Source organism: Cydia fagiglandana, chromosome 12 (genome assembly GCF_963556715.1).
Source record: "Cydia fagiglandana chromosome 12, ilCydFagi1.1, whole genome shotgun sequence".
NCBI classification, from domain to species: domain Eukaryota; kingdom Metazoa; phylum Arthropoda; class Insecta; order Lepidoptera; family Tortricidae; genus Cydia; species Cydia fagiglandana.
The window spans coordinates 9,735,222-9,757,633 of record NC_085943.1 but is presented as its reverse complement, the minus strand read 5'-3'; the positions used below and the strand labels follow the sequence as shown (position 1 = coordinate 9,757,633).

General features: G+C 34.7%; 1 protein-coding gene across 1 annotated transcript in view; it reads right to left on the bottom strand.

Moving 5' to 3' along the window:
- Positions 1-20,932, bottom strand: part of LOC134669568 (uncharacterized) — a 124,671-nt gene extending 103,739 nt beyond the window's left edge. Inside the window, exon 1 of the mRNA XM_063527219.1 lies at positions 20,785-20,932. The gene's annotated coding sequence lies outside the window, so the exon portion shown is untranslated. The remainder of the gene's footprint in view (positions 1-20,784) is intronic.
- Positions 20,933-22,412: the final 1,480 nt, after the last annotated feature.

The window sequence follows — 22,412 nt, the reverse complement described above, 5'->3', positions numbered from 1 at the left end:
GTTTCTTTACTTAGGAATGCTTCGATTTTTATATCTTGGCATTTGGATATGGAATGCTTAATTTGTAAAAATGTTAGGTATCATAAATGAGACCATATTTATTAGATTATTACACAATAAATGTAGTTGAAACAGCAAGAGAAGACAGTTTAAGACGCTTTTAATGACAGCATGTGAAATGGTGGTTTAACCTCTAGCCGCCCACAGACCTATAAAAAGGTCTCCTGTTTCATTCTAATTTGAACTTTGTATTGAAAAAATAAAATTTCATTTTGCTTGGCAAGGTTTGACGTATGGGCGGCTTGAGGATAAGTATAAGCAAATTTTGCTACTCGAAGTACAATAAATAATGTACCTATAAGAAGTTGAAATGCACAATTTCCATTCAGATTCATTTTAAAGATGCTTACTAAAAATAACATTGTACGCTAATGGAATATTATATTAGTTATTTATTAATATAGAAACAATTGAGAATTAATAACTGCATTTAAAGCCCGAAGACTAAAAGTACTCTGTATATTATGTAGTATGGGGTAGTAATTTATTCAATAACAAAACTTATGCAAACTATAATATTATTAAAATTAAGAATAAACTAAATAAATTAAAACTAAAACTAATAAAATAAATAAATAAAACTTACCCACCTACATTATGTAGTTACCTATTCTCAATATATAAGGCTTAGATAAAATCTACAGGAGTGCATTGCAGTTATTCACAATATATAAGACTTAGATGAAATCTACAGGGTGTTCCGAGTGCATTGCAGGAGACTAAATGTGCCAAGGTTATTGCTTGGGTCACTTAGAACTTCGGTCTTCTTAGAACCTGCAGTCTCAGGTTCGCATACCGGTCGGTATTGTTATAAATATGTAAGTAGGTAACTATAATTTGCCATCCCGTCCAGCCAAAAAAAGGTGAGCATACATGAGTTACTTAAGATCTTGTTGTGCTTTTCTTCTGCACGATCTTTTATACGAAGTAAGCTATATTTGTAGTTTAAATTTATGTTTTTATTTTCTATTTGTTTGTTTGGATAAATTTTCGATAGAATATTTTAGGAATTTATCATTTAAAATCGAGAGTAAACTTTAAAATTTTTACTCTCCTTACTCAAACTGTAGTCAAAAGTTATATGTATACAACCTGTGTCCGAACATGGGGCTTTAAATCCAGGGCTTGATTTTACTCGCTAAACTGAGCTACTTTTACTATGGGACCGACCCTAAAATCGGGGAATTTTTTTTGGCTTTTCCGTAGAAAACGTCGACATCCGATCAGCCAAAATGTATGAAAAAGTAAAAAAAAATTCGGGGTTGGTGCCATAATAAAAGTAGCTCAGTTTAGCGAGTAGAATCAAGCCCTGGATTTAAAGCCCCATGGTCAGACACAGCCTGTATACATACCTATTTACGGTATACCAGTTGCTGAGAATTCAATAGTTTACAATATATCGCTCCCAATAATATTACAATATATTCTACATGTTCTAAAAAAAGCTGTAGTCAAAACAACAATCATTTAATGTAATGCCAATTGGGCGAACATTGAAAGGTGGTGGGCATCGTGGCCGGCATAATGGTTCATTGTTGTATTTAACGGCCAAACCACTTTGTGTTTTCTACGTAGACCGTATAGTACACGGCGATTCAAAATTGGGACTACGCCAGGTAGTTTCATAGACTTCTTAGTGTTTATTTTGCTAACAGTTGATGACATTGTAGATGTAAATAATATTACATATAAGACATCATTGAACACAAATTGACTAAGCCCCGTATGGGAAGCTCAATGTATGCGTTGTGGGTACTCAAAGAACGCTATATAATATCATCATCATCATCATCTCAGCCTATATACGTCCCACTGCTGGGCACAGGCCTCCTCTCGAGCGTGAGAGGGCTTGGGCTATAGTCCCCACGCTAGCCCAATGCGGATTGGGGACTTCACATACACCTTTGAATTCTTCGCAGATGTATGCAGGTTTCCTCACGATGTTTTCCTTCACCGAAAAGCGACTGGTAAATATCAAATGATATTTCGTACTAAGTTCCGAAAAACTCATTGGTACGAGCCGGGGTTTGAACCCGCGACCTCCGGATTGCAAGTCGCACGTTCTTACCGCTAGGCCACCAGCGCTCTCTATATAATATACAAATAGTTAAATACATAGGAAACATCGTGACTCAGGAACAAATATCTGTGCTCATCACACAATCAAACAAGGTGTGGAAAAAACGTATGCACGGACAGCGTCTGGTCACAAGCAGAAGCCTTAAGGTGACAGTCCATTTCCAACGACAGCTGCATTACTGTTCATTTTACTATGGAAATTGACAATTACACCGGCGCGTTCAGTAGCAGTAGTGCAGTTGGGGTCAGAAATGGAATGATACCATTAGGCTAGTCTAGTTGGTTGACATGATAACGATGATGATGGAGAAATTTGGCAAAGTTTTTTTATAATTCGCAGCGTTATAATAGGTGTGCTAAAAGTAACCTTAAGTCTGCATAGGGCATGAACATAATCAGTTGCGATAAAGGATCTGGAACACTTAAGTGTTTATGTTGTAGTCGAAACCTGAAGCTTTGATATTGCTCAGTCTGCCTAGTTTACACCTTAAGTTGACGAGTAGTTTTATTTAAAAAATATCACGAAATGAGTACCTATCATAATGTCGGATACTCCTACAAGTAATCAAACTGGTTACTGGTTAGTCAATAGACCTTGACCACTAAATTGATTTAATAGCCTACATAGCCCCGCAGAATATTGCTTCTTTTTCTGGAAACTAACAAATCTAGCTAAACCACCGGTGTCAACCCAGAACACCTAACAAGCCACGGAAATCTCGATCTGATCTGATTTTGCGTCTTTGAATGTCACATTTATTAATCCTCAGGATTAATTACCAAAATGGGGAAGCATAATATTAGGTGAATTCTATTACATGTGCAATTGGCATCAGAGGAAAAATATCGATCAAATGGTGTGACATATCAAGAAAGCTCCTGGCTTCATGGAGACGATGGCCCTGGTACTATCGGCTCATACAGAGGGCAATCACGATTGATCAAATTTGTCAGGCAACTCATACATGATGATGATTTCCTAGCCGATTTTAGCCACAGTGACTGCGTGCAGCTAGGGTTGCCATATGGAAGAATTAAAGGTCCTGATAAAAATCCTGACATCACCCTAAAAATCCGGACATTTCTTGTAACAGAGATTTGGCGTAGCTTGAACGACGCCCCGGCGGCGCGGCGCGCTGCTCTCTGCGGTCTACTGTATCGTGGATCTACCTTTCCCTCTGCCCGACCCCGTAGCCCCCTCCCCGCGCGCGCCTGACATGTCCGGACATATGGCAACCCTACGTGCAGGAGACTTGGATATAATAATGTTATCATAAAACTATAAAATAATAAAAATATAAACTATGTAAGGTATAAGAAAACAACGAAGAAGAGAGAAAGAGAAGGAGGATTGCCTAAAATGTGACTGTGGGGATGAGGCAAACCACGGATTGCCTAGTTTTAGGGTCTGACTACAACATATAACAATATCGGCGGCGACTTCCGCGTTTACTGGATACTTTGTATAGTAATATTTTCTGTTGTCGCCGTAATTTATTACCGTGAAAATTTTAATTAAGTACCTAAGTAAAATACCTAGTCGGTAGTAAAGAGTATTATGTTTTCTTAAAGTGTACTTAATGAACGAGTAGGAAAGTTAACATACTATACTGAAAACAAGATAAATGTTTTATTTCATTTTTGTGGGCTTGTAACAACATGTATGTCATGAAAAATACTATGTTTAGATATTACGATGACGATTGTCATGTGTCTTGTCGTATCAAAATTTTATACAATCAATAAAATATAAACGAATTACAGGATTTTCAAGAACAGGCGAATATAATGAATGATGCCTCTACATTTAATCAATTGTATTTTTCTTTTGTGTCTTTTTACTGAGGTGTGCCAATAAAGAGTATTCTATCTATCTATCTATCTATCTATGATGAATGCATGAAACTATACGTGTCATCATCATCATCATTTCAGCCTATATACGTCCCACTGCTGAGCACAGGCCTCCTCTCATGCGCGAGAGGGCTTGGGCTATAGTCCCCACGCTAGCCCAATGCGGATTGGGGACTTCACAGACACCTTCGAATTTCTTCGCAGATGTATGCAGGTTTCCTCACGATGTTTTCCTTCACCGAAAAGCTAGTGGTAAATATCAAATGATATTTCGTATGAAGTTCCGAAAAACTCATTGGTACGAGCCAGGATTTGAACCCGCGACCTCCGGATTGAAAGTCAGGCGTCATATCCACTCGGCCACCACTGCTGCACTGCACGTGTACAGCAAGTAAAAAACGGAAGATAACATGTATTACTAAATTTACAATAGTGCTGAAAGTTTCCTATTTATTTACGTTATTATTTATTTATTTATGTTCCGCACATTGCCTCACCTTAGTTTACATACATTTAATAAACTTTTTACTTACGTATCAAGTACTTAGATAGACGTGTACAGATCATAATATATCTACCTACTCATGCTCAGATAAAATCTATTTAAACAAACTTTTATGTTCGACATAAAATTGTGCAAATTGCGAACTAAATGCCTTAAGGCATTTTTCTCTATTAAAGAATAAGAATAATTAATTGATTATTATTTTTTTAGATTTCTTATCATATTATTCATCATATCATATTATTCTTCTCTATCAGTCAACCTCAACAAGTCAAGATTGGGTCATACAGAAACTTGTAGTTGGTGATGCAGGATTGCAGACGTCGACGTGATGTATGAAACCCAAATCAACATATATATTATACACAATAATAACAGATTGTTATACATAATTATGCAGTATATTGTCGATTACGTATTTACGCTTATGAATTTACAGTGTGTATTATAGTAGTAATAAATAATAACCAGCATAACACTACGTCGACAGTTCTATAGGGCTTATCGGATCTAACGACTCCGATTATGTTACTAGTTTTGTAACGAAATATCGATACCGGAATATCGTAAATATCGATAATATCTTTGGGTTGCGAAAATGTCACAAGCTCACAACACTACCAATTGCTGCTCACAAAAATACCAAAAGGTATAGATTTATCAAGTTAACCCTTAAATTGGCAACGGGACACAGGAGGCCCATTATACCTTTCACCGGCTTGATAAAAATATTTCTTAACCCGAATTTTAGCAGTATTGAGCTTTAAGGAGTAAAATAGCGATTGTTTTTATTAAATATTTTTTTGTAGCTTAACATAATAATTATATAAACCTGTCTCATGAATAAACTTTTACATATAATTATTACATATATAGTTATTAGAAACCTTACCAGTAGGTCCAAAATATCTCATCAAATACATAGTTAATAGTTCCTTTTACTAGGTATTTTACGAGAATACGAGGTTGTGTTGGAATGTGTACACGTGGTACACTTAAGTACACCATACGTCACAATACTCGTAACTGCGACTTTACGGCTACTATTACTATAGTACGTATACTCTACATGTAAACATACACTAGATACATACTTAACGTAAAACATACGATGGTTTTACTCTTCACAAACAAAACACTAGTGATGACTGCATGTCAATAATAATACAATTTTCCCATAACACATGTTAAGCTTTATATTGGGCAAGTATTTCTTCCTCTTATCTACTTTTACAATCTCCTATCTTACCCGGAGAAATTACTTTAAACTCTGCCTTAAACTGTACAGCATTCGGTTTAATTTGAAAGTTATAGAAATTTTAGAACGCATGCCTCCGTTTTATCGCACAAGATACTTAGGAACGTATTTAGACACGAAAATGTAACCCAAACAATTCAAATTCAATACAACATGAATTCTTGCTTGCAAACATGGGCTTAAAGAGTGAGAGTACACGGTCAAATAAGTCTTCAATATAATTTAATACGTCAAAAGCTTTATACAGAATAAGGTTCCTGCCCAATGCGTGTATACAAACACTTAATGAGGCGAAAAGTCAAAGAAAACAAATATGACACCCACGCAAATTCCTCATCTAACACCAATGAATCTTGATCTGTCTGAACTTTTCTCATGACCATGATAGTATGGAAGCGTGAAAATGGAGAGGTCTTGATAAACTAGAGACTGATAACCTCTCAAGAAGACGATACAATTCACATATTGGTGACATTATATTTCTTCTTTGATAGGATTGCATAATACTTAAATGTTCGTTATGAGAATGTACCTGCTTAGAACATTAATAAAACTATAGAGATAAAGAAGGTATAATTAATAATTAGTGCTAAAAGTTAAAATAAATATTTAATAAAATTTTTGAGTACCTAAATTAGAAAAATACTTTTTATTGAAAAAATAGGACTAAAACTAACATGACCTAAAACCATCTAAATCACAGCAGTACTTACCTACCTAAATATTTTCTTTAATGACTTTCTCACAACATTCCTAAATACCATTTTCTTACAACATTTACTTTACACATAATATCAAATTGGCACTTATGGGATCACCTTTTCTTTTGGTATTGATCTGTCCATCTGTCACAGAGTTTTTTCCAAATCGTCTGTTACACCTATCAGTTTCACTACCCGTCATGATAAGAAGTGCCCCATTGCTGGCTGAGTATCTTAGTGTGTCTGAGGACCCTTGAAGGCGCCACGAAAAGCCTTGGGAATTACTACAACTTCAAACTAATACAGTATACTAACATGACATTAGGTTTTTGTCATTTTTAGATTTTGTTTGCCAGAATATGGTACGAAACTGGACGCGAAACGGCAGACCCTGCCGGCGTTGGTGCCTAGCCAAGATCACAATCCTTGATATAAAAGGCCTATTGAAGATTAGATAATATATAGAAATAGTCACGTGACTTTTCGTAGTATCCGTCATCCCCAAAATATGTTTAAGTACTTTTCGTTTGGCGTTAGTCGATGTACTACTGTCATCTTGGTTACTCCCCCTGACCTCCTTCTTGAAGTACTGACCAGATCACCAGAAACAACATTGGACCGAGTTCAGTGGAGACATTAATTATGCTTCCTCTCCTATTATAAAATTACCTTTGCCGATCAGTGGAACACGATAGAATCCATCGTCCAAAGCAGTATAATACAGCAGTATAACGGTTGATAACAAAACGACTAGGTAATTGAAATCATCATCACCCTAAATATTTGCAGTGGGACGTAATTTTTTCTCCTAACCATGAGTTAGTTCATGTAAGCTGGTCAATGTGTGCCGAACGTATTTACACACAAACAAACAAAACAACACAAATACATAAAACACAAGACAACAAAACTCAAATAGAAACAAAAGCATAAATATGTTTACTAACTTCGATTAAAGAAATTAAACTAAAGGACACATAGGACATAGGTGTGTAAGTTTATAGAACTTCGAGAAGTTGTTTTCTTATAACTTAATTCAAAATTCTGTATATTTTTTGTGACTTTTTTGCCATTGAATATTATTAATATTTTTTTATTATATTCCCTCACTGTAAATTATATTTATAATACATTAGGAAAGTTTTAAGCCCATTAGCGAATTATCAACACAAAAAAAATCGGAGTTATTTGCAAACGCTCAGTGCTTCGAACTTCGCAAATAAAAAGGTGTTGAGTACTTAACACTATTGACTCTGTTTAAAAGATCCTGAGATTATTTTCACAACATTATTGACTTAAATGAAGAAGCCCGGTCAAGTGACAAACTCACTGCTGAAGATAACGCAATATGAACTCTGACATAGAATAATTGCTAAAACGCATCCACTTTATTCATACCCTGAAATACTTTCTGATTCATCAATCACTTTCAAGTATCATTCCTGTTTCTACAAAGTGATCACTCAATCGATGTCACTTCTGATAAAATACCATTTAATTTGACTCTTAATTTATGTTGCTCTTACAGCAAACTTTATTTCATATAGGACCTTAACGTAAGCGCCAAAAGAGCTTTTTGTTTTATTCTTGACGGTGGTAATTTTTTGTGTCGCATAAGGTGATACGCTAGAAGTCTTAATATGAAATTGACATATTGAGGGCGCCCCAATTAACTAATTGAAACTTCAAGTGGAGGAATCGCACAGTGAAAAAATTACAGATTCACCGAACGATACAATTAATTTTTGTCTTTAAAAGTAATCAGTCAAGGTTAATATTTTAATGGGTTCCCAAGTTGTTATATGCACTTAGTTCGACGTCATACTGCAAGTGGAAACGAGAAAAACACTTTAAATGTCATCACAGATAAACGTACTACAGTAACGGGTGACGACAAAGAAGCGAATGTTTAAATAATGCTTCAAGTGCTATGAAGATGGACTGATAATAATGAATTAAGCATTCCTGCGGTGTTAATGTTTATTTCTACTTGTATTGGTTTTGTTTTATCTCAAGTGGAAACAAAATTGCAATGGCACTCATGTTTATTATTGTAGCTTTCATATTGTGTTTAAGATTTAAGATCACCACAATATTTTTGATAAATATTTTTAAGTCCATAAAAACCTAAGGACGATAATGGAATTTACAGTGACTTATTTTGATACAAAGAAATGTAGTTTATGATAGAAGAATGTAGTCAAGTTGCAGCGTTATTCAAACAATAGTTTACGAGAGCCCTTGACTGCGCCTGCGCCTGTGTAAACAGATTGGACAAGTGGATCATCGGAGGTATCCGATTTCACGATGGCGCCATCGGAATTGATACTTTTGTGCTCGGGGTTTCCCTGTCCTGTGGCAGGATAAGATTGACAAAATGTCGTTATTATTTTGTTCGATTTCGGTCAAATTTGGTGGATAGATAGAGTTCCCAGTTCTGTTCGATATAAGGGTAATTTCGTCGTACCAATGTCTTAAAATAGTTTCTCTGACTTACGAAAACGTACGAAATATTCATAACTCAAGGGAAATTTACATAATATTTTTTTTTGTTCCAAATTGGGATTTGTTGTTTATTTCGCCCAAAATGAGAAGCTCTTCAATCTTACCAAATTTTAGCAACCTGACGAAACAAAAACCTTCAACAAAATAAAAATCGGTCCAAAAGCAAAAAGTAACTTTATGCATTTAGGCTCACTCACCGCCAACATTTTTTTTACATAATTATTAGGTTAAGGTTCGAGTGTATTGTTTTAAATAGCAATTTGAACAGAGAGGTAACATTCAATAAAAACGCTAAAACAACCAATAATTGTAAGAAATTCAATATAGTATTTTTATGGTAGCAGAGTTACAGTCGCACTCGTAGAATTTCAAATTACAAGAAAGTCAGTTAAAAACCGGGTGAAGTTTAATTAATTTAGCTGGCAAGCTTTACCCAGTACACTGATTTATTTACCGCATCAGCTAAACGAGGTAAAGATTTATTTAACCGATCTTTCAATCAACTTCGACCGCCCAAAATACGTCTTCCCGGAACACGTGTGAAGGCGTGTAGATTTACAAATGGACACAAATCGGCTCATTCGCTCGTAATGTCGTAAGTCTTGTGGATACAATGAAACATTATGACGTTTCTTGTGAGGAAGTTAGTGCAGGTCGAATGTAAGGATTGCGTAGACATAAATCAAGATCAGACGTTTGTCGGCTACGGGTCGGAGTTTGAAACGTGTACAGTGTTTATTAGTGTCCTATATGGTGTAATAGACAAGGGTCTCCACACTTTTGAAAATAACACCACAGCAAAGTCTTCGGCTCTTTCGCTTCCATTTGCGGGTCGGATTGTATGGAGCCTTTGGCCCGCGGGCGTAGTTTGGTTGGAGGCTCCTGTAACCCTAAAAACTATGATCCAAAATTAACTAATACATTATCATCGTTAAAGTGTAATTATTATTTGAATGACGGACTTTTGAGGCAAAATATTTTCATAAATGGAGGAAAAAACTTAGATAAAACCAAACATAAAACATTGGTATTAATACTTAATTATATATTTAACTTGTGGACATAATTGTATCCAGTACGGGTTTATAGTTGGGTGGGTTTTCGGTAGTTTGACCGTTTAACTGTTGTTGCAAAATTGCCGCTACTTTTTCTAATGATCGATCTGTGAACCCTAAAAGGGTATTTTCAACCGTAGCCGATGTACCTTTTCTAAGAAAACAAAAGCCCGACGCAAAACATGACGGTTCTTAGAACACCGCTCGATACCAGTATTGTTCCGTTTATCATTATTTAACTTCACAATAAGAATATTATGATTGTGCATAATATTAATTTTGAGATGACTAACTTTAATACCTATATGACAACTACTTAATTCAAGTTACAAGATAACATAAGTAAAAATTTGACTTGCTCCATATTGGTCTAAAATATATACTACGTTAAAAAAATCGCTGAGAAAAGCGTTCGCCTGCACCTATACGTAACCTCTGATTACGTACAGTTGTTACAGATTCAAAGGTCTCCTTTATGCTGGGTCACTCAAGCCAAATGCTGAGTGATGAAGGTAATAGCCCATATAACACGTGTAACTAGCGTATTAAGGGCGGTCAAGTGCAGGTCCAAGCTCCAAAGTCATTGAGATAAAACATTGTCATCATTAGTCATGATGCTAACGATTTTGTAAAGAGCTCGGTTATGAAGTAAAAAAACGGTTGCCTAATAGGTACCTGTCTCATGATTTTGCTTTTGACAAATCTTCAGATTCATAAGACGTCTTTCATTTCAAATGTCACAAAGACAAAACAATACATGAACTGATGTGTGTCGGTCGGGCGTCCTTATTTGTTATTTAGAAAGTAAAAGTTAGACTGACAACAAGTGTTATAAAGGTTTTTATGCATATAATGAATTTTTGCACTAATTGGTCAATAAACGATCGGTATTGGCTATTACGAGATTGAAAACCATAAAAATCAATAGGTACATTTTTTTAATTATTTACAAATCTTTAAGTAGGTATTAAAGCAATATATAAAGGCAGTAGAACATAACAAAGTATCTACCTATGTTTTATCTTTATATAAAGGAGACCTCACACGAGCGCTGACCCGTATAAAGTAAGCAATCGTAGGCAAAGAAATAAGTAATTTATTGTTCCGGACAGAGTTTAAAGCTAAACTTTTTACAAATAGAAATGTCTTGAGAAACATATTCATTAATGGTTTTTACGACATTATTACCCCCGAATATCAATATTCAATATAATCATATTCAATATAATATTCAATCAATTTAAAAAGAAAATTTATTCTTGTTTTTTAAGTAATATTCAAGCAATTTTAATGCACATTCTTATGAGCGTTTCTTTTATTTTTTGCCATTTTTATATATTGTGAACTTTTTTGCCACTTTTGTGTTATGTATTTCTACTCAGAATCACAAGCTCTTTCGATCCTAATGGGATAAAAAAATGTCCCAGATTTTTTTTCCTATTGTGTTACCGTTTCCCTATATACTTTGTATGCCGGTAACAAAAAGGAAAGTTTGAAAAATGTGTGGAAATTTTAGGACACTTTTTTTCTTCAATAAGGATGAAAAGGGCTCGCGATCCTGACTAGAAATAATACAAAAGTGGCAAAAAAGTTACAATATATAAAATGGCAAAAAATTAAAGAAACGCTCTTATACTACTTATTTACTGTACTTACATAAGCTATGTAATAATTTTTCCCAATAAGTAAGTCATTTGATTTTCCAAGTTCGACTTTATACAAAGTACAAATGGCTGCCGGTCAAACACTAATGAGCAATTGTTTCCACGCGTGGACCAGACCCATTACCGTAAATCGGGCAATAGACTGGGGAACATGATGCGTAGGGTAAAACGACCGGTCACTGGCCGTCTATGATCGAACTCTCACAACTACTTATTTATTAGTTGGTTGAAAGCTCTCGAATGCATTTTAATATCCAAGTTTTCATTACTTTTGTCGAGTTTTTAAATATTTTACACCTTATAACTATACCGTACGTTGTCTTGTCGAATTTTGGCGTTATGTTAATTTAAAATTACTTCAATGACAATTTTAATGTATGTATTCCATCGTTATTTCAACTTATTTCATGACTTCGAGTGTCTCCTACCTTTTGTTCTACAGCAGTTTCTACAATAGATTTAAAACAGTTTTTTTTTCTAAGGTTATATATTTAATGTGGGGTCAAGAGTGGTTAAACTATATGTACTTATGTGATTTGTACGCTGGGAAACCAACAAGATATAGCTATGTAGACTGACGAAGGTAAAAACCGACGACAACTGGCTAATAAGGGTATTTTACCCTACTTAACGATTTTACGACAAAAACGAGACCCATTCATACTAAGATTTAAACGCTCGTATTGATAGAAATCAGATGAACTGATACCAGGTCGTCGACATACTAGTGTTGAATGACTGATAAATTATATCTACTTATTTAAATAGGGAAGATAAAATCGAAATTGGATGAGCGTTGTGGTAACAGTAACGTTTGTCACTTTAGGATGAGATTGCAGCTGGTTTTGTGTAATTGATTGCTCGCATTGAAAGTTGCCAGAAGGAGATACGAGATATGAGAAAGGGCGTATTACTTAGTAATCGAAATTAAACATTCGTGAGATATATTTTCTGGTCTATATCAGTCCCGGCTTCCCTATTCACTCGGGGTGAGGGTAAGTACTTCTTTTCATTAGAGCAGTGGTACATTGCTCTTCCTACTGAAAGATAGTCAAAACTACGCCCTAATAAAAGATTCAGATTACAATCGAGTGAATTATTAGTCCTATGTAAGTACACTGAGAGAAAAGTACAACAAAAACACACTTAGAATTACAAAAATAAACTTAATCCGGGGACAAGGAGAGTTAACTAATAGGAACAAATTGACTTTTGCAATTTTTATTAGTTCTTGCAATTTCTATTATCTGTTTGTTGAAATTATATTTGGGATTACTGAGCTGTTTGTAGAAATAAATAAACTTTACAGAAATAGTGAAACGTCCATAATTGTTACTAAAACTTCATTTTTTCCCCCAGTACAGGACTGTTTTTTAATTCCTGGTGATGATTTTTCTCTCCGTGTATAGGCGACATGTTTCGCCAATAGCGACGATCGATTAATCTTCCATTAGATTGCAACCATCGCGAATTATAATATAATTTTATTTCCACAACAATGTATTTATATATCTTTAGTGGAAATGGAAACCAACGACCAATCAGTTACTTTTTTTTTCAAACTTATTATAAGTTACGACTTTTAATAAAAGTCACAAAAAAATCACACCTAAAACTAATTACTGTCTGTATCAGTTACTTAAGCATCTCATAAGAGCAAACTGACTTTATAAACACATTTTAATTAAGTGAATCCACCGGATCAGTCAGTTTCCGACCCGACTTCCTTTGTCAACGTTGCCCAACCACCCGCGAGCTGAACCAGTCGATAAAACTTTGCGTACTTAGGTAAGCCTACGATTAACAATGTAGCGGTGAGCGATTCGCTATCATATCCAATAATCCACTATAGCTAATTAATTACATTTTATGTCTGAGTCGGCGGCTGAGGGACAGGACAGAGGATGCGATCTCCGAGTGTGATGAGTACCTACATTTGAGCCAGATACGATTCGTAACGATGACGGTTCTTTTACTTAACTTTAATTATTAGATAAAAATGACTAAGCCTGTTGACACAATATTATAAGTCCGAGTAGGTATATACCTACGCAGGAATATAGTACATATGTATTATTTGCGTTTTTAGCAGTAGCAAACAGAAGAAAAATTAAAATCTCCATACTATGCCGCGTGTTTTGTTACTGTAATGGATGGCGCCTTCATTAGGTATAATTTGCATTTTAGCTTCTTGATACTAGAAGAAAAAACTATTATCTTACTCGCATTTAATAACTTCTAAAAATGTAATGAGACTTGCTTGACCATTGTTAAGGTAGGTAATAAACTATGATGCAGGCATTTAATCTATCGTAATATATTTTTAAGAAGACATCGCCAGATACCGCATTTTTTTTTATTAAAACCGCTAGCTCTAGCTTACGTCGCTTCAAGTCCACAGCCTTAATATGCGTCAATCGTATCAAAATCTCCGCATGTGGCCAAGCAGATGTGACGAAGTTTCACGCGGTTCTTGATATGGTAATTTTCATTATAGCGGAAAAGAAGACTATTAAAAATATAAGGTCAATCATTTACAAGTGAGCTGACATGTCTATCGGGTGTGGCAAGTTCCATTCCAATCATTTTTTTACGAGTTTGTAACACGTTTGTGATTAATAAAGTGTTCTAATCTGGGCTAGCATATTTACTACATCTGTCGCACTACGTAATAGTATCTCTCATATTTTTCTGATTAAATGGAATTTACTAGTATATACTTAAACCGAAATCGTTCATTGAAACGGATAGTGCACGTAATCGACGCAAGAACGAGGCGCGATGTTTGGTATGCAATGCAGAAAAAAAAAGATTTCTGGAGGAAAATATTTTTTCTCAAACATGCAATGAAATATTGATGTTATGTTCCTTATAATAGGCTGCGAAGTATGACGTTTCAGGTGCGGCTAGGACAAAAGGTCGTTAATGGAATTTCATACACATCTTGCAGGCCTAGGCCGGCAAAGTCCTCTTTTTTAATTTTCATTTCACAGATATTTGTGACACAGCATCGTGGCATTCATCCATAAAAAAAAACTAGAGGCAGTATTTGCTTTATGGTTCGTAATGACACTCTGCCACTACGCCTATAAAAAAAAACAAAAAACAATGTTTGCTATAATTTGCAGTTTTATTTGTATAAAATCAACATGAACTTAATAAATAATACATTCTATAATTTTAAATTATAAATTTAACTACAGAAATAAAAACATTTAAAATATTTCATCTAAACGTTAGGGGTAAAAAGGTCTACTCAAACACGCGTAGTTATATTTTTTAAATTGTTATGGAGGTAAAGCTGAAAAATATTCATTCTGTTTTATTGGATTTATGGTGCGTTGTTGATTTTTTGACTTTAATATGAGTTCCGACGAAATAATGAAATTAATATTAATTTGTAATCATAGGTGTTGGAATTGGCAGCGTAAGCAGAATCTATTTTAAATAACTTGCTGCCTCTGCCGCCATGTCAAAGACGAAGTATGTATATGGTTGCTTATGGCAATTTTATTATTTGAGAAACTAAGAAAAATGGCTTACAGTTTATTGGAAACAGTTTTGTGGCATATTTTAAATGAATGTAACTACAAATACGTCAACACTGTGGAAACTATACTTATTTACTCCATGCATAAAGCAACGATGTATGTGAACCATGATATCAACATGAAAGACTATGTAAACTTATGTGACGAAAACGACAGTCAGACGGATACAAGGCGAAAAAATCAAAGATACATGAAAATATACGGGTAGTAAAAATACACGACTCGTGTAAAACATACGCGTGATAATGATATAGGTACGTATTGGTTATATTTTGGGTGTAGTTTACTTTTAGTTTTTTCTATAAATAAAACTTGGGTTTCGTGGATTTTTTTATTTTATTTATTTCATTGCATGTTTGAGAAAAGCACTATACATACCTCGGCGGGAAATGGGGTTGCCCGCGCTCAGACCTATCCGGCCTCGCTTCGCTCGGCCGTCTATATGTCTTCGGCCGGCAACCCCTTACGTCCCGGCCTCTGTAGTAATGTACTATTGTTTTCATAAAATGGGGCATATTTTTGGGTATTTGGGTGGGTGGGTACATATGTATTATATTTTAGTTAGGTGATGGGATCCATGGGCATTTTTTTTATGATTGGATACTTTATAGGTTAGTTCAATTTTATTTTATTTACTAAGGTACTAATTTATTTAATTTAAAATCAATATTTCATGTTATTTAACCTTTTAGTTATTATTTCGCGAATCAGTCTATTATTATTTTGTTTTAATTAATATATTATGGAGTTCCGCAAAGTAACGCCCGATTCTATTAATTGACCGTTAAGGAAGGTCTCCGTTTCAGCTTGAGAATTGCGAGCAGTTTAACAATTATTAGGTACCTAGGTACCTACATAGATTTTTGTCGATTTAGTTTTTGGATGTTTTTTTTTTCAAAATGGGGGAGCTACAGGATTTCGCGAGGTAAACAGCTCACAGAACCATTAGTTATTTATTATTTTAAGTCCTATTGTATCTAACGGTAATACCTAGGTACTTAACTTAAGCATAGGCTGATTTATATTCTCCCCTTTTCTCTTATTAAATAGCATCACGACAATTATCGACAAACACATAAAAATCATAAACTTATTAACCCAATAAATTACCTAATAAATCACTCGTAAAAGGCTACCGTATGGCACAGTCATCAACACAACACATGCTGGGGTAGGTCAAGTTCACATCCCTATTACTCTTTCAAGCGTGCCATAAATTATTTAAAGGGATATGTGTTTACTTTGAATTATTACACTTATGCTTGAAACAGCAGAGTCCAGTACAAATAGTTTGTCACTTACGACCTTTTCTAAAAAAGGCTCTAACTACTGTGCTACGTTTTTAAAAGGGCTTATAAGAAAATGTATTTCTACGAAATAAAGCCTTTATGAAGAGATACGATAGAATAAAGGAATTCAAGTGTTTTTACGAGCGTTATATGTAGAGTGGTGAGTTTGATATGTGGAGGATAAATGGTCACTTAGAGCCAGGCCGTGCTGTGGTCTGCTTGACATCGTACGTCGTACAGTCGCCATCAGATACATCGGAGCGGCCAAGGTGCTCAAAAATATCTGAACACGCACTCTAGCGCCTCGACAATAGAGGCGTGTTCAGATATTTATGAGCATCTTGGCCGCTCCGATGTATCTGATGGCGACTGTACCTAAAGTTTAGGCGACTCTGACGAACCAGTGTCACGTGATGAATGATGATGGTCCGTCTGAATTCCGTCAAATCAGATTTAAATCTATGAAGAGCTTTTTGGAGTTGAGGTCGATTGCAGAGATAGAATTTGAGAATTGACGGAGTACCCGACAGTTTCATTCATCATCGAATCATCTCAATTGATGTTCAGAAAGAACTTACTTTAAATTCTATTTTTTGCCCATTATTATGTAGTTGCAGTTTCCAATATCTCTCAACTTCCTTGGCAATATAATTTTCCGCTTTTATAACCACAATTTTAGTTACGATGAACTACCGGCGCTAAGTCTAGACCGCAAATTAAAGTACAATAAAACCTCCACTAGTTGACACTCCATAACACAACCGTTAACGAAAGGGGTACGTACGAAAATAAACTATAATAAAACTATTAATACCCCGTAACGCCCAATGAAACACCAAAATACTAAAAAGAGATTAGGTGTGTTAGCGTTACAAACATACTTAAGGCCTTTTTCCACGCTTGTTCTTATAATTTGTCAAAGAGCGCATAATTTTGTCGGTGCGTCCACGGGATTTTACGAGAGAAAGTTGGTGTAAGTTGAAAGCTGGAGCGTCAAAAGTGAGTAAATCAAAACTTATTGACTATTGTTTTCAAACAGACAAACTAACCTGACCACTGTATGTACGTGGAAACCTTTTAACATATATGTATTTTAAGGCCGCTTTCATACAAATTTCAAATGCCTCCGTTTTCTTTCTCAAAGAGAATGACCAGATTAACGCAAATATGTGCCGTCAACCGGGGTGAATAGGGATGGTTGGGATAAATAGGGACAAAACTAAAAAAAATTATTTACCTGACAATTTCCTCATGTATCATTTTACATGCAAATATAGCATATAAATAGCCAATATTTAGGTAGTCGTATAAAGATTGTTTGGTGACAGATCTAAAGTACAGCGAGCTGCAGAATTACATAGCAATTTTATTAATGGATTTTTATAACTAATACAATTATTTGATGATTATTTTTATTAGCATTTTGAAATTATTTAATGACACACTTTTGGTGACAGATATATTATTTTAGTGACCAATCACATAAATAAGGTCATAAAAAGTACATTTGTTTGATGATCGATTAAATCATACCCTCTAAAAAGTATTGCTAATATTATCCCGTGAGATTCGAACACATTATTATTATTTATTATTTATTTATTACTCAAATAAGTAACACAGCATTACAGTAAAACCAAGGCACTGTGAAACTACAAAAAAAATACAATACAAAGAATCTACAAATAAAAATAAATAAAAACCAAAGACAAATTAAACATTAGATTTGGGCGACACATATATACACACACACACACACACACACAACATATTTTATGCAACCGTTGTTGTTTAAGAGAGGTCAAAAAAGGCGAGTGACGTGAGTAACAATTTGAGGCGAAGCCGAAAATTGTTAATGAAGAGTTAAACAACGTTGCATACAATACTTTTTCTACGATAAATCACTTACTGTGAAAAAAAATATATAAATGTAACGAATATTTTTCATTCAAGAAATAGCAAAGAATGAAGGGTACGAGCGGGAAAAGAATGAATGAAATAAAAAAAAACATGTCTATGGTTCACTCATCTGTCAAAGATGACAATTAAAATTAGGTTAACAACAATGTATTTCATACAATTTTTTTTAAGTGGTGATTACACGAAGTAGTTATCGTAAAAGTGCCAAAAAGATACTGCGTGTATGCACAAATACTTTTTTTGGGAATAGACTAAAGACTTGTCTTGACAACTATAAGATAGGGGTTTAAAGGTATGTGCACAACCCTTTAAATGACAAATAAAAGTACGGGAGTAGAAAAACATTATTTTCATTGTGTAAATATGACTCCCCAGAAAGCGGAAGCTCAGAAAGCGTCAAAAGCGCATCGCTTGCGCACCCCCGGCGCGGCAATCAACATTTCAGCGCGGGGCGGCTGCGCCTGCGCTCCTTGATTTATCCACGCGCTGCTCTTGAAATCCTCCGCTCCCGGGTCCGAGCATTTGTGTTTGTGTCTGTACACACATGAATAAAATCTGCTTACTTATTTTCGGACAAGAACTTGTTGTTAGAAAAGCTTTTGGGAAAAGGTGAAAATTTTGAAAATATACTTCAAAGATTATTTCGCAAAGTGACAGTTTCACTAAAAATAACACCGAATTGTAGTATTATTATTACCTGTCTAATATCTCAACCAAACTTACAATTATTTAATTCATTTATGTATTACTTGCCTTGTCGTGTGATAAATTTGTGTTAATAATGTAGGGCTATTAAAAATAAAAATTATACCTAATTTATAACGTTGTGCCAATACATAGTTTATGATTAGATTGATATTAAGTTCTAGTTTTGCACAATGTCTGTTATGCCATGTCTAATAAGCGTTATTTTAATACGTATTAGGTACCTATTTTGTATTTGTTACATAATTGAAAGAAAAAAAGTGAAAACACAATTTTAAGACTTTGGTTCAGATCTAACCTGGGGAATCGAATTGATTTTTCTTTTTTATGGCGTGTCAAAATAAATTTGTAACAGTTCCAACATATCTGCAACTACTAAATCTAATACATACCTTAAAACGAGCAATTCTTATATATTTATATACCTATATATATATTTCAGGGATCTCGGAAACAGCTGTGACGATTTCGATGAAATTTGCTATATGAGTTTTCGGGGGTGATAAATCGATCTAGCTAGGACTTATCTCTGGGAAAACGCGCATTTTTGAGTTTTTATATGTTTCCGAGTAAAGCTCGGTCTCCCACAAATATTAGACACATTAAATATATGCCATACCTACTATACCTACAGTGTATCACAATTTTACAAGCTTTTATTTAGTTTCACCTGACCGTTGCCTGTCTGTCTGTAATCAAATCTTGCAAGTTAAATTTGATCCACTTCCCGGTTATCGATTGAGCTGAAATTTTGCTTGCATGTATAAATCAGATGACAATACAATATTATGATACCATCGAGCTGATCTGATGATGGAGATCGGAGGTGGCCATAGGAACTCTGTGATAAAACAACGAAACCTAATTGTGTTTGGAGTTATTAGAATTGTCTCGATGAGCATTAGTTGCCCGTGGAAAGAAAAGTACAGTCAGCGAAAAGCTTGTACCAAAAGTGAAATTTTTGCATAAAACTTATTTTAAATGTCGGTTAGGAAAGTAGTTATTAGAGTGATTGACTGTATCACACAACCTTCTCGGTAATAAACGTGTACTTGCGTAAGTGACGCTGTAAGCACGTTCCTTTACTGGTTACACGTTAAATTAAAATTTATTGCGATCTCGTGGAGACCACACACAATTTAGCTTTGGTTTATGAGGCGTGTAAAATTTTAAAACAAAATTTTCTACATGCAAAATAAGTTAAATTGCACATTAGGTAATTACATAGTTAAATTCCTAATAGAAACTATAATAAAAATATCCATGTATATCATATTACACTTAGTAATACCTAAATAGAAAATCTAAATGATTTTTTCCTACTGCCTTAAAAACTTCAAAATTTGTTGTTTCGAGAAGCTATAAAATGCTTAATTTATTTTTCTAACTAAAAAATTAAATGCCTTATTAATGAATCGCTTGCAATAGAAACTTAAACAATATTGCAGTTGCACCCCTGCTATTATTAATAAATTATTAATAATATTACTAGGTGGTCTAGGTGATAATGATAACACTAGGTATTAATAACTACTACTAGGTACCTACTAAAATAAAAATATTGAGTAACACTATATTCACCAGACTAATTACTTCACGAAGGTAAAAAAAACAATTGCTTTCAAAAACACTCCTTACCTGCCAGCAACTCACAAAAACAAACAATCATCACATACACACTCAATCACCATCACACCACACAGTTAATCCTTTAAACACATCACTTTAATCGATATTGACAAATCCGGAAATTAAAAGCACATCACTGTTCTGGAAATCGATAGTGAAAATCGATGGCATCGATCGCCGATGCGTGTTGACGGGGGGCGAGTATGGCCTGCACTGCGGCGCCCGCGCACTGCCTATTGAACTTGGCAATGCTGAGCTTTGCATGGACTTAGAGATTAGAGTTTAGGGATGCGCTGAATTTTACAAGGGTTTTTGTTGGGGTCAGTTGTACGACTAATGAGGTAAAGCTGATTGCGGATATTCACTCGATGAGTGTATCAAAAAAATCAGTTAATGCTTTGAGGCAGGGGTAGTTACCGCTCTAATCCGGCTTTAGAAAAACTAACCTCAACCAGGCATGACTCACTCCGCGATTTCATCGCTTTGCAACAGGTAGCTACAAGTACATCCGTCCCACACCAATTTTGGTGGCTAGCCATAAGCCGCGCGTGGCGGTCATATCTGTCCTAATCGTAAGAGACGAATTTTGTTAGAGTGCAAATCTTCTGTTCACAAACAGCAGATCTAATAATAGATACCGTAAGTAGAATCAATGTAGATAAGTAGTTAGATAAATATTTTATGAAACTGTAACTACATATTTTATAACGAACAGGGAGAATGAACTTAACCAAGAAAGTGGTAGCATTATTAAAACCGACACTTTACGGCTGGCGCCCGAGTAAAGTTTATACTCTTATTATGAGTAGTAATAGTACCTTCATTTTATTACACAAATAATTGAAAGAGACATACAGAAATATCCAAAGCTTCCAAGTTGAGACTTGAGACCGTACTTATAATAAAATTAATTATCTTTACACTCTAGGTCTGTACCACTAAATTTAACCCTCCTTAAAACCACAACGTGCACATAATAACTTCCTCAAAACTAACCTCAAAACAAAATGAGCATCACTATATTTCACAAAGGCTGCAAAATCGATCACAAGTACCTTAATGTAATGGTAATAACGGTTTTTTGGATAGAATAGTGTGCTAAGTTATCGTGGTATTTTTGTGAGTATTGTTTCATTCCTACCTGCGCATGCGGTGTAATTGCGCTCATTGTTGTTTTCACTTTACAAATGGGATGAGTTTGTTGAGGGTTCCGTAACTAAATTTACATCAAACAAGCTTTGAAAGCTTGCTAACTTAAATACTAGATAAAATTGTAAAAAAAAAGTGTCTTTGATATTTTTTTAATTATAAATTGGATAAATTGAGTTTATAGACAGAATGACAGGACCGATGGAAGTGACAAGGTAAAAATATACCTAACATAACACACATAAAACAAATTGTTATATGTATATAATTGCACAAATGCACACATCAGAATAACACTATCGCTAGAAAGTGATCTCATCTTTGGGTCAACGGAAAGCATCAAATCATCATGTAAGTACTTACATCAAAGATCATGATAGATCTTGAGAGACCTACAAACATTTTAGCAGGTACCTACCGGGTTCATTCACATACCAGTTTTAAGTACATAATAATAAGGTTTTCTCAAACATGCAATGAAATATTGA